Genomic DNA, 11,289 nt, shown 5'->3' with positions numbered 1-11,289 from the left:
AAGACACACCATGGAAACAGTTACACAAAGACGATGTATGACTGGGTTTAAAGAGGGGACAGTGCAGGGCAAAGAGACCAGCCCCATGTGATCAGCAGGCAGAGAATGGGGACTTTGGGTAAGGAGTGAATTTTTGCGGGTCTCTCAATTTGCGTCAGTTCTTCTGCAAACTTGCAGCTTCTCAACCAGCTAAGCTGTGGATGTTTTTTGACAAAGGCACCGGTTGAATTGCTCTGCAGGTTCACCTGTTTTGCATCTCATCACTCTGTAGGCTTTTGTCACGGGGAGGAAGCCCTGTGGCTGCCCTTCTGGAGCACAGGTGGAGTGTGCAGGCTTGGGAGTCATCCAGCTGTCCTTCCTTGAGCCTTGGTTTTCCCATCTGTAAAGTGGAGTAACACTGTTCATCCTGTGAGGATAAAACAAAGGGATGCATATAATGTGCCTCGTGCATAATAGGTGGTCAGTGTATGTCTTTTCTCTTTCCTTTCTGTAGCTCATTGGAAAGTCTCACTCAAGGAAATAGCTGAAGGGGCGTCTTCTTTAGTCTATAGAAGCTTGAACTAAGTCACACTACCCCTGTTAACACGGCTGGGACAGACTCCAGAGCCATTAGGAAGATTAATTCATTCAACAGCATTTATTGATCACCTACTATGCAATAACTTCTTCATATATATATATATTTAATATTTATATATATAGTTCCTGCATCAGTCTTACTAGATAAATGCTATAATTATCTCCATTTTGGTTGAGAAAACTGAGGCTCAGAAAAAAAGAGGAAATTTGCCTGAGATTGGAATTTAGATGTGTCTGATTCCAAAGAGCTAGCTTTAGATTAACCACCCATTAGCTTTCATACATTGCAGCACAGGGCTATTTGTAACTTTTGTAATTACCTCCAGCAGTGCCTGACCTTCTCAGGAAGTTGGTTTCTCTCCTGTATCATGTCCACTGTTAAGGTATGACGTTTAGTGACTCGTGGAAAAAGAAGGACACCACCTCGAACAAAATCGGGGGAGAAGATGCTTAGGACTTAGGAGAAGTCCCCCACTCACCCCAACACACACAGAAGGGTGAGTAAAGTTGTCAGATATCAGAAAGAAAATCACTTGCACATCCAGTTAAATTGTATCTGCTGACCCTAAGGAGGCTAGGGATACAAGAGGGAAGCCTCTGGTATCAGGGCATTCAGAGGAGAGTCAGGGAAGGGTTCGCCTATATCCCAGGGCTCAGCATTCCTCATTTCTTTGAACTTAGTCCAGGATGGCCATACCAGGAGATAAAACACAGAGAGGTTGAAGGGAAAGCAAGATTCAGAGGTCTTGGGACCCACTGGTCCATTTGAACTTTGGGACAAGACTCCTCATAGGATATCCCCACACCAGCACCAGGGGCAGCTGGGCAGGATGGCAAGGGCTGAGTGACAGATTCAGGAAGGGCTGGGAGAGGGTTAGAGAGCGCACCCCCGAGGGCTTAGTCTGCTGCATCTCTGCTGGCTCCCAGGGGAGTGAGGCACATAGTAGCTGAGGGTAGAGAGCCAGGAGCCTAGCATGAGGCTGACTTGCTGAGGCTCCGGCTGCTGGCTGATGTCCTGAGACAAACGCTGAGAAGCAGTGTTGAGATGGGCCTAACCAAACAGAGGAAAGAAGACAGGGAATGACAAAAAGCCTCCTTAGTGTCTTATGTGTCACCAGTCCGGATTTTAGCAACAAATGTCATCCTGGTAAGGAGCAGAGAAAGGGACCTCCCCAGCTAGACTGTGGGGACCCTGAGAAACACAGGGCCCCAAGCTAAGGCCAGAATTCTCTCTACCTGCATCACCACTAAAACACTGATGCTTCTTCTCCACAAGACCCCGTTGTGGCTGGGAGAAAAGGGGGAACTTGGCACAACTAAGGAGTTTTCTACATAGCAGAGACTTTAGAAAATTCGAGGATGAATTACCCATTATTGGCAAGTGTAAGTGTGTGAAGTGAGTGTGTGTTTCCTCTACCCAGTGGGATGAAGGCCAAGAATAAAAGGGGATCAGATGTGGAAAATAAAGATATGTCTATCGAACTCCCTAGTTTGTACTTCATTAACTTATTGACCCCACTACACAGGAACAAGGAAATCATTCTTGGTCTAGTGAAAAGCTGTACAAAACTGCTGCAGAGAGAACGCAGAGAAGTGATGGGGTGCTGTGGCTTCAGTGGTGTGATCAGTGGTGAGCTAGGGACTGGGCCCTGCGGCACCCATTGTTCCCAGTGGTAAGAATGATCGTCACCCAATGAGGCTAAAGTTTCACTGGAGACTCAATCAAGAGCTAGGATTACATAGAGGAAGGGTTTTAAGCTGGGCCTTTTAGCAAAGGAGGATTTCCATGTGGCTGAAATAGGCAAGAAGAGGCCTCCCAAAGGAGGGGACATGGAACATACACCTGGAGGGTACGTTCAATAACAGCAAGGGGCCCAGTGTGTCTGGAGATTGTCTAGACGGCACCTGGGTGCTAGTGGCGAAACGCACCTGCTAAGGTCTCCCAGAGGAGCTCAACTGAAAAGGATTCAAACAGCAACTTCTGGGAGAGGTGGGATTTGAACCCAGGCACTCAGCGCCCAGAGTCCATGTTCCTCGCCATTTTGCCACACTGCCTTTCCTGGTAGTGCACGTTTGATCATCATTCATTGACTGGATGGATGAGTGAATAGGTGGTTCTGAGCTGCTAGAAATGAGTTAAGAGATAAAGGGAGAGCAAAAAAAAGTAAGCAAGGAAAGACAGGCAAGCACAACCATGCTTACAGAAGTCCACACAAAATTCTACTGGACAAGGAGGTATTGCTCCGTACCTCTCATGGGCTCTCAGTCTTCCAGAATGCGCTTTTCCATGTTTTAAATGTGCTGCAAAAGCCTTCTGACATTTCAGCTCCCAAACTCAAACTATGGCTTGTCCATGTCAAAAAGAGTAATGATCATAGATTTCACCCTGGCTGCCTTTTAGGCCCTGTCAGAGTCCCATCTGAGCCTTTCACATCACTGCCACCTCCAGCACATCTAGGACCCCACCTCAGGTGTCCCTGGCTTTAAGACTGCCTGAAAAAAGAAATTATAAAACGATGGTTTGATTATCCAAACAAAACCGTTTAGATGGGGCTTAGCAAAGTCTCAGCACGTGGTCTGGAGTCTTTCTGCAGAAAAATCTCATTTCACACTCACAATAACCACTGAGGTTGGTTATATGATTATTTTGGTTTTTAGGAGTAGGAAACTGAAGCTAAGAGAAGTTGCATAATTTAGATATGATGATCCCACTTACTAGAAGCAAGGTAGGACTTGAATCCAAGTTCTGGCGATAGGTAGGCTCAAGCCCTCAATCCTTTTATTATTCTCTTTCCCTGTGAGGCCAAACCATGGAAGCAGAGCTATGTGGACACAACACTTGAACTGAATGACTAAGAACTTGAATTGAATGAGTGGAGTGAGAATTACCTAAGCTTAAAATAATTTCTGGATTTGTAGCTTGGCATTCAGTAGTTCTTCATCCTATTATCGTATTTGCTTTTAGGCATAAATTAATCAAATATGAGATATGGTACCTACAGAGTTAAAAAACAACATTCCTTTCCTATTTCCTTTTTTTGGTCTAACAACATTAATATTTTACTGCAAGGAATGTAGTCAATCATGTCCAGAGGTACTGACTTTAGATGTCTTTATCTTATAAAACAACAAATTGAATCTCTGTTTGCACACAAACTTGTCATGGCAACTAAATATAAATAAAATTTAACTTCCTTTAGACTTTACCATGCATCATATCACTACTTTCATGTTTAAGAATGATTTTCAGCTATTTCCATCCATTAAAGGAATTGAAGTTTGGATTTTTTCTAATTTTTTTCATTTGATCTGCCACAATGGGACAAGGAAGCTTCTTTCATTAGACCCTGGGGTGTGACATCAACCACCAAGACTGCTGTAACTTTAAGGTTACATTGCTGGGGAGAAGGGAGAAGCCAGGATGGGTAGACTTAGTGTTTTGGACACAGCTTATTATGGGGCTGGTGAGGGAATGGGTGGTCCCAGTAACAATGTATCAAGGAGGCATGAACATTCCTTAGTGTAGAAAGTTGATATAATGGATCTAGCTTGGCAGCAAGAGACTCCGGCAGCTGGGAATCCATGCTCTGAGCAAAGGCACGAAGCAGCATCATGGCTCCTGGTGGAGAACATAGGCCTGTGCTGGGAGGTGCAGACAGCGGAGGAGCAAGAGGCAAAGTGAACAAGAGTCAAGTTAGAAACTAACTCACCAAAGCCTCGGGAAATATTCAGGTGGTCATGCTTTGGTGCAGACATACCACAAGAGGCCAAGCAAAAGCAAACAGCCCCCGTCTGAGGACAGAGATCTAATTCTGGGATCCGTCTGCTGGGGGCATGGAGATCACTGCCATCTTGCATACACTTTGCTCAATATTGGCTCAGGGACCAGCTGGGGCAGTGTCTGCAGGGGAAAGGCCTTGACCACCTATAGCTGGGTGAGAATAGGAAAGGGAGGAACTGACAACATCTAAATGACTGACAAGATCTGAGTTTCTGCACTTGATTCATTCATGTGTTTTGCTTTCCCCAGGTGCTAATGGCAACTTCACTTTGAAAATCAGCCCAGTCCAAAGAGTAATGGATCCAGTTACCTTAGCCATGTTATCGACCAAGTTCTGAGATAGCTCTACTCGTCCGCCCAGTTTAGAGTGAAGTCCACGTGAAATGATCTAACTGTTACTCAGAGTGTGGGCCAGGGGTCAGCTGCAGCAGCATCAGGATTCAGGATAACTTACTCATCTCAATAAAATCTGCAAAGTCCCTCTTGTCATGTAAGGTAATATATTCCGAGGTTCTGGGCATCAAGACCATCCTTTGGGAGGGTTGGGGGATTAGGACCTGGACATCTCTGGACACCTGTGGGGGCAGGGCTTTATTCTACCTATCGCAACTCGCACAGCCCACAGCCCTTCCTGAACCACCTGCAGCCAATGACACAAAAGGGGCCAGCCTGCCACCCTGCTGGGCAAAGGAGCTTTGACAACGTACTATGAGACCTTCGCAGGGGCTGAGCTCTGAGTCTCACCCCCTGAACCTGTGACTGTGCTAAGAACTCTTTCCTGGCTTTCTCTAATGGTACAAATGAATGAGTCCCCAGGGATGCCATTAACCTGCTCACCAAATGTGCAACACCTCTTAAGGTGAGAGATCAAATTATGTGAATGTGACATTCGACTTGGAAGCTGATTCTGACAAAGGGAACATGTTCATTAGCATGGCAGCCCTGCGCTTTGGAGGCAGAGAGAGAGGGAATGTGGGGAGGCGCCTGGGAAAGGTCCAGGTGGGGGACGAGTCCTGGCCATGCTTACTTCCTCCCAGTGTTCTCTCTCTGCCTGGTGCACGAAGGAGCTTCTGAAGGATCGTTGCTAGATGCAAGTTCATGTGCCCCATGCACAGTCAGGCCAAACAAACGGAAACGTCGGAGTTTGGAGCAGAGAAAGGTTAATTGCAGGGCCGTGCAAGGAGATGGGTGCCTTGTGCCCCCCAAATCCCAAAGTCCCTGAAGTGTTTCAGCAAAGCACTTTTAAAGTCAGGGTGAGGGAGTGGCTTGGTTAGTGGTTGCATATTCCGGAATCCTTTTTGCTTGCAGCAGTCCACTGTAGGTCAAGTCCTGTAAACCTCCAAGAGAACAAATGTTATTCTCTGTTTTAAAGGTTTTGACCTCCGTATGAATGGACTCTTAAAGGTCAGAGCCTTGAGAATAGGCTATCTTGTATATTTTAGGCTATAGGCAACATTCTTTTACAAAAAGGTGCAGAGCCAACATGAATAAGTACTGGCAACAATGCACAAAGGTGAAAGCAAAAGGAACAGATCTACTATGGAGTCAGATTTGTTCTTCCCTATAACAGGAGGAAGCCTTGGGGGCAGAGATGGGGAGTGAGAGGGCGGAGGGGACTGGGCTAGCGGAGTCGTGGATCACATGCTCCTTATTTCCTCGTTTCCCAGAGTTGTGCTGGAAATCAGCCGTGAGCCATGCACCGTGTTTGGAACTCAGGAGCAGACAAGGCGCTCAGAGAAGATGAAAGGAGCAGGGGTGGAATTGAGATGGTGTGGCTGGAGAGGGGACGGCTGAAACAGCTGAGGACCGAGGCAGCATCCCCCAACCTCCAAACCGGTACAGTGACACGACATAGCCCTGTGAGGCAGGGCTGCTTGACGTGAAATAACCCAGTGTTAGGGTCTGGAGGCGACCAAGGAGCCTAGACAGAGCAGCAGCTTCTAAAATCGCTTCCCAACTGTCAGCATTGCCTGGTTAGTGATCTGCAGGGTGTTCACGGAAAACTTGTATACTCTGACCAGCCCCTCACTTCGTGTCATCTCTGTGCTTAAATTGATGTGAGGACTATAGCAGAGAAATGTATAGAGGGCCACAGCCTCTGGCTCCCGCTACACGTGTTCACGTCTCCAACTTGGGGACCACATCCGTGCGGTTGCCGCGACCTGGGGGCCTTCCCCAGCCTCTGTTCTCATCCCAGTGGCACCCATTAAATGTCCCCTCCACAGAGAGACGATCGGTGCCACCCTATTAACTTAGCCCGCCTGCCCCGTTTAGCCTCCGTCCTAGAGCTGCGGGCATGTCGTTCAGGCTTGCGATTCCTTTCCTCTGATCCTCGGGCTTTGTCTGGGTCCCTTGGTGCGTCCCCGTCTATGAAGACGAGGACCTTGTCCACTGCTGGGGCCCCGTTGTCCAGGGCTCTGTGGACATGCACTGAATGAATAAACCCACTCATGCTTGATGTATTTGAAAATGTGTTTCTTCCGTTTTAGAAGAAGCTTCTGTCAAAGACGCCCAAACCACAATATTTGGATGAAGCAAGGCTGACCATTAGGGTCAGTAGAAACAATGGCAGTCAGGAGGCAAAATCCTCGAGCTCTGATATCCGAGCACCCAGGTGCTCCGTACTCACCTGGATGATAAGATCCTTGAGCACAGAGACTGATCCCAGGTCCTGCAATAGGGACCGGCATGCGTGTTTGAAGAATACATAAGGGGGCATATTTGCACCTTGTCCCTTTTCAGTGTTTCTCCTTCCATTAGAGTCTTTCCTCCATGGACTGTAGGAAGTCTGAGCGGCTTCTATGCAATCCCGTTGCCTTTGTTCCTTGCATTCTTATTTATTTTTAGGAAAACGAATGCGTCTACTGTGATTCCAGTATTATTGTCTTATTTAGTTCCCGCCCCAAGAAAAGGGTGATTACTTAGAACTTTGACATATTCCTAACTAATGTCCCTGCTTCCTGTAGTTTTCCCTTCTGGCATGTTAAAGAGCCCAGGGCTGTGGCAGCTTATAAAATCCTTCTGCAGTCTTTTGAATTTGCACACGGTGGTCCCTACTAACAAACTGGCCCATCAAACTGGTGTTCTCCATCCCTATCAGTGAGCATGAATCTCTAGCCCAGCCCACCTCTAATTGGAATTTTTACTTTCTGGGGCAATTAAAGTGGCTGTTGGTTTATGCCCATTTGCCTATGACAGAAAAGCCACTCATTTTCCAACAAAGAAGCTGGTGGTTTCTATCAGTCCCTCTCCAAAGCCAGTTTTCCTCCTTCCTCTCCTTTTTCTTCCCCCTAGCCTCCCTCCTGGGGTCTAATCCTTGTTCCTCCAATTGCTTGTTGGGTGACTTTGGTTAAGTTATTTAACCTGCTTGGGTCCCTCTCCTTCTATCTAAAGCAACAGTCCCTACTTAGAATTCTCTTTTTAATTCTATTTGTATTAAATGAGAAAATGTTTGTGAGATCCTTGACAACTTGGTACATAAGAAATTCTTAATAACTGAGACCTACTCTTCCTTCTAATCCCTTGCTTCTCCCCCTTTCTCTGTCCTCTTCTTTTCTCTTTGTTAGGTGCTCTCTCTTTCTAGTACATACATCCTTCCTCCCTTTTGCCCTTCTGTTTGATCTCTCCTTTGTAACCCAGCTCCAGTGGTTGCCTAATAATCAGCTGATCAGAAGTCACATGATCATTCATCTGAAATGTTCAATCAGATTCCAGGGCCCTTTGAACTGTGAAAATCAGTAGAGTTGCTCCGTAACTGTACCGATAGTCATGGCATCAGGACACAACTGCCTGCCTCCTCTCCGGCAGCCACTGGATTGCAGAGATCATCAGAATGTAGGAGCATCAAAGAAACAACCCCTTAATCTGGGGTCAGATTTTTTCTCTGGACAAAGCCAGTAAGAAATATGGTTATCGTGCTATTCCTCTCATCTTCTCTCTTCCGAATTGAGCAGGGGCTCATTAATTGTTTGCCCAGTGTCTTCAGGCCAGCTGTTAGCTGTGTCTGCTGACTCTCTGTATTACTGGCCAACGTGTCAGCACCTTGTTAATTGTGGAAACACTTCCATTGACAATTTTGGAGAGAAATCCTGCTTTCTGAAGGAATATACCATTCAGCAAATCAGAGTTTTGTGTCGAGTGATGGTTACCCATCAACTCCCTAAATGCTTCCTCAGGGGACGTTGCATTATTCCTTCAGTTTGCAGCGTCGTTTGTTAAAATTTCCTCAATTTGAGGAAGTAGAGAAATGTTTTCAGAGTGATTTTTTTCATTTATATGCCCAAATAGCCTGCTTTAAAAAATTATCCTCCCAATTCTGTGTGTCTGTATTTATGTACGTAGGCAATGGGAACACTTATACACGGGAATATTCACACCACTGCTAAGTGCTACGCTGATACGTATTGGCCACAGGACAATTACAAGTACGTGAAGTTGTAAGAAGTTTAATCCTGCCTTGTCTCGGGCCTGTAACAGTGCTGGCATCATTGCATACGCTGTCTGTTGAACTCTGCACAATAATTCTGCAAAGCTGAGTTTACAGTTTCCATTTGCACAAGAGGAAACCCGGGCAGTGAAAAGGTATCAGGTGCCAGTGTGAACAGAAGAAGGTCGGGTGGACATTGTTAACGTAGCAAATGTGGGGTGAGGAAAGTGAGTGGACCTGGTACCTCGGGGCATGGGGCCTGGGAACATCCCTACTTGCTGTTGTGGCCTCAGACAGGGCGTTTTACTTCTTACACCTCAGAGTGATTACTAATGCATGCAAGTGGGGATTCCTGTCCTGCCAACCTCACAAGACTGGGGTGAAAACCAGGTAAGATAACATGGCATGAAACCAATCGTATAAAATGTGTATAAAATAATGAGAAACTTTAGTATGCAGCTATTATTATATTATGAGTTGAGATGGCATCTAAGGGAAAGGGATGGACATTTATTGAGCATTTACGATGACTTTGCAGAGTTCCAAACACTCTCCCTTGTGTTGTCTTGTTTGAAGCCCAAAGAAAGCCAAGTTGATTTATTACTTGTTTTACATAAGAGGAACCTGAGGGTGTGGCGTTAAAGTAACTTGCTCGATGATACACAGTAAATGAACAACAAAGATAAGGTCTGAACCTCTCTTTCCAACAGTAGAACCTGGTTCTTTCTATTACAGCATCCTGGCAAAGCCAAATGAATGCTTCTTCCCTTCTTCAAAAAAGAGAAAGAAAACAGAAGGAAACAAGAATAATCTCAGATAAGCAAAATCCTGCATGTAGAGAAGATTTCCTCAATTCCCAGGGAGGAGTTCTTCACCATTTGAGTTTCGATAGCACTGATTGATGTATAACTTTGTCATACAATTTGCCAAAATACAAGGGCCTCAAAAGAGGAGACTCTGCCTCCATTCCACGTTTAATAAACATTGATTGAGCCATTGGCATGTGCCCAAACCCTGCACTAAACATCAGTGACTGAGCCAAAACCGACACAGTTCCTGCTCTCATGGGGCATATATGGTTTAGTACAGGGAAGAGGAATTGAATTAGCTCGTACAGTGGGAACTTCTAACAGTGACAATCACTTAAAGAAGAGGTGCCGGTTTTAATAAGAACTCCCGATAGGGGATTTAATCCGGCCAGAGTGTAAGCACACGGAAGAGGCTGCCCTATGAGAGATGCTGAGCTGAATCAGAACGCTCTACTTCCTCTTCGGGCCATGACAAGTACTTAGAAGAGCGCTTGGCACATAGCAGATGTTCTACAAATGTTGGCTGAAGGAAGTAAGAGTAGGCTGTTGAAAATGCCTTAGATGATAATTATATTCACATTACACTGCACAGTTGAAGCCCTCAGCACATTTTCCCTCATTTTATCTCACAATAATAAAAGACATTCTGTGATTATTATTCTTTTTATAGAGAATTAATTTTTAAGTAATTTTTCCAGTAATTTTAAAGTAATTTTAGTAATTTTTCCAAGGCTCTACAGCCAGGAAGAAGTGAAGCTGGGATTTGAACCCAGGTGTTCTGAACCCAGAGTCTCAGACCTGAGCGGCTGCATCATTGGACAGCAACATGTGTGCCAGCTTTGTGCTAGATATTTTCCTGGTATTATTTCATGACATACCTGGGAGAGGTGGGTACCATGTTTTGTTTTGTTTTTTTCTCTCTTTGTAGATGCTGGAACTAGAGTAAAGGATAGAAGTTTCTCCACCTAAAATAATAAGGTTATAAGCAGCAGAGACAAGAATAGAGGCAAGCTTGGCGCTACAAACATGTACCTGGATTCCCTCCACAGCGCCCAGCTGTGGAGACGATGACAGCGGCGGGCTAGAGATTTTGGAAGATGACAGGATGACAAGGAATAGGAGGAGCCCAGGCCTCTGCTTAGATCTTCCACCCTCATCTTGGGATTGGGATGTGGGCTGTTAGAATAACACAGACATTAAAGGCCATCAGCTCTTCGTGAACACCCTAGAGCTGTTCCCGTTTCTTTATTACTCTCTACCTTTCCCATGTCATTGGGCATTTGTAAAAAGCATGGCAATCACTTGTAATACCGTCTGATTAGAGGCTCAGTCTATTTTCCTATGCAAATATGAAGCTGCCCATAGTAAGAAAATGTTATAGAAAATTACTTGTACTCGATGGAATTTTTTAAAGAAAAATTACCAGTTGCATCTGCAGAGTTTAAATCCGGGGTTTTGTTTTCTTTTTTCCCAAATGGATGGAAATAATATTGAGCTATTGTTAAACGCTCCGAAAGGTGCGTGAGTAGGGAAACAATCAAAGAAAGGGAGGGAGTTGCTGAAATCTTTGCCGACTCAGCTCCTGAGGCGCAAGATGAAAGTTTCAAGACCTAAGCTGTCCCTGTAGATTCCATACCAATCATGTTAATTAGAAACTGGAAAGAGGAAATGGTCACAATCAACAAATTTATCAC

The 11,289-nt window shown here is 45.3% G+C and overlaps 1 long non-coding RNA gene across 2 annotated transcripts; it reads left to right on the top strand.

The window, feature by feature from the left end:
• The first annotated feature begins 4,510 nt into the window (after positions 1 to 4,510).
• On the top strand, positions 4,511 to 10,812 carry LOC117199616 (uncharacterized). 2 transcript variants are annotated; one of them, XR_007472713.1, is made up of 3 exons: positions 4,511 to 4,855; positions 6,028 to 9,176; positions 10,524 to 10,812. It is a non-coding gene; the product is annotated as an uncharacterized LOC117199616 (long non-coding RNA). The 2 variants fall into 2 exon arrangements; XR_004480881.2 differs by lacking the exon at positions 10,524 to 10,812 and adding an exon at positions 9,522 to 10,483.
• Positions 10,813 to 11,289: the final 477 nt, after the last annotated feature.

Source organism: Orcinus orca, chromosome 17, assembly GCF_937001465.1.
Source record: "Orcinus orca chromosome 17, mOrcOrc1.1, whole genome shotgun sequence".
NCBI classification, from domain to species: Eukaryota; Metazoa; Chordata; class Mammalia; order Artiodactyla; family Delphinidae; genus Orcinus; species Orcinus orca.
The sequence above is the reverse complement of the archived record's forward strand: the minus strand, read 5'-3'. Positions and strand labels throughout refer to the sequence as shown.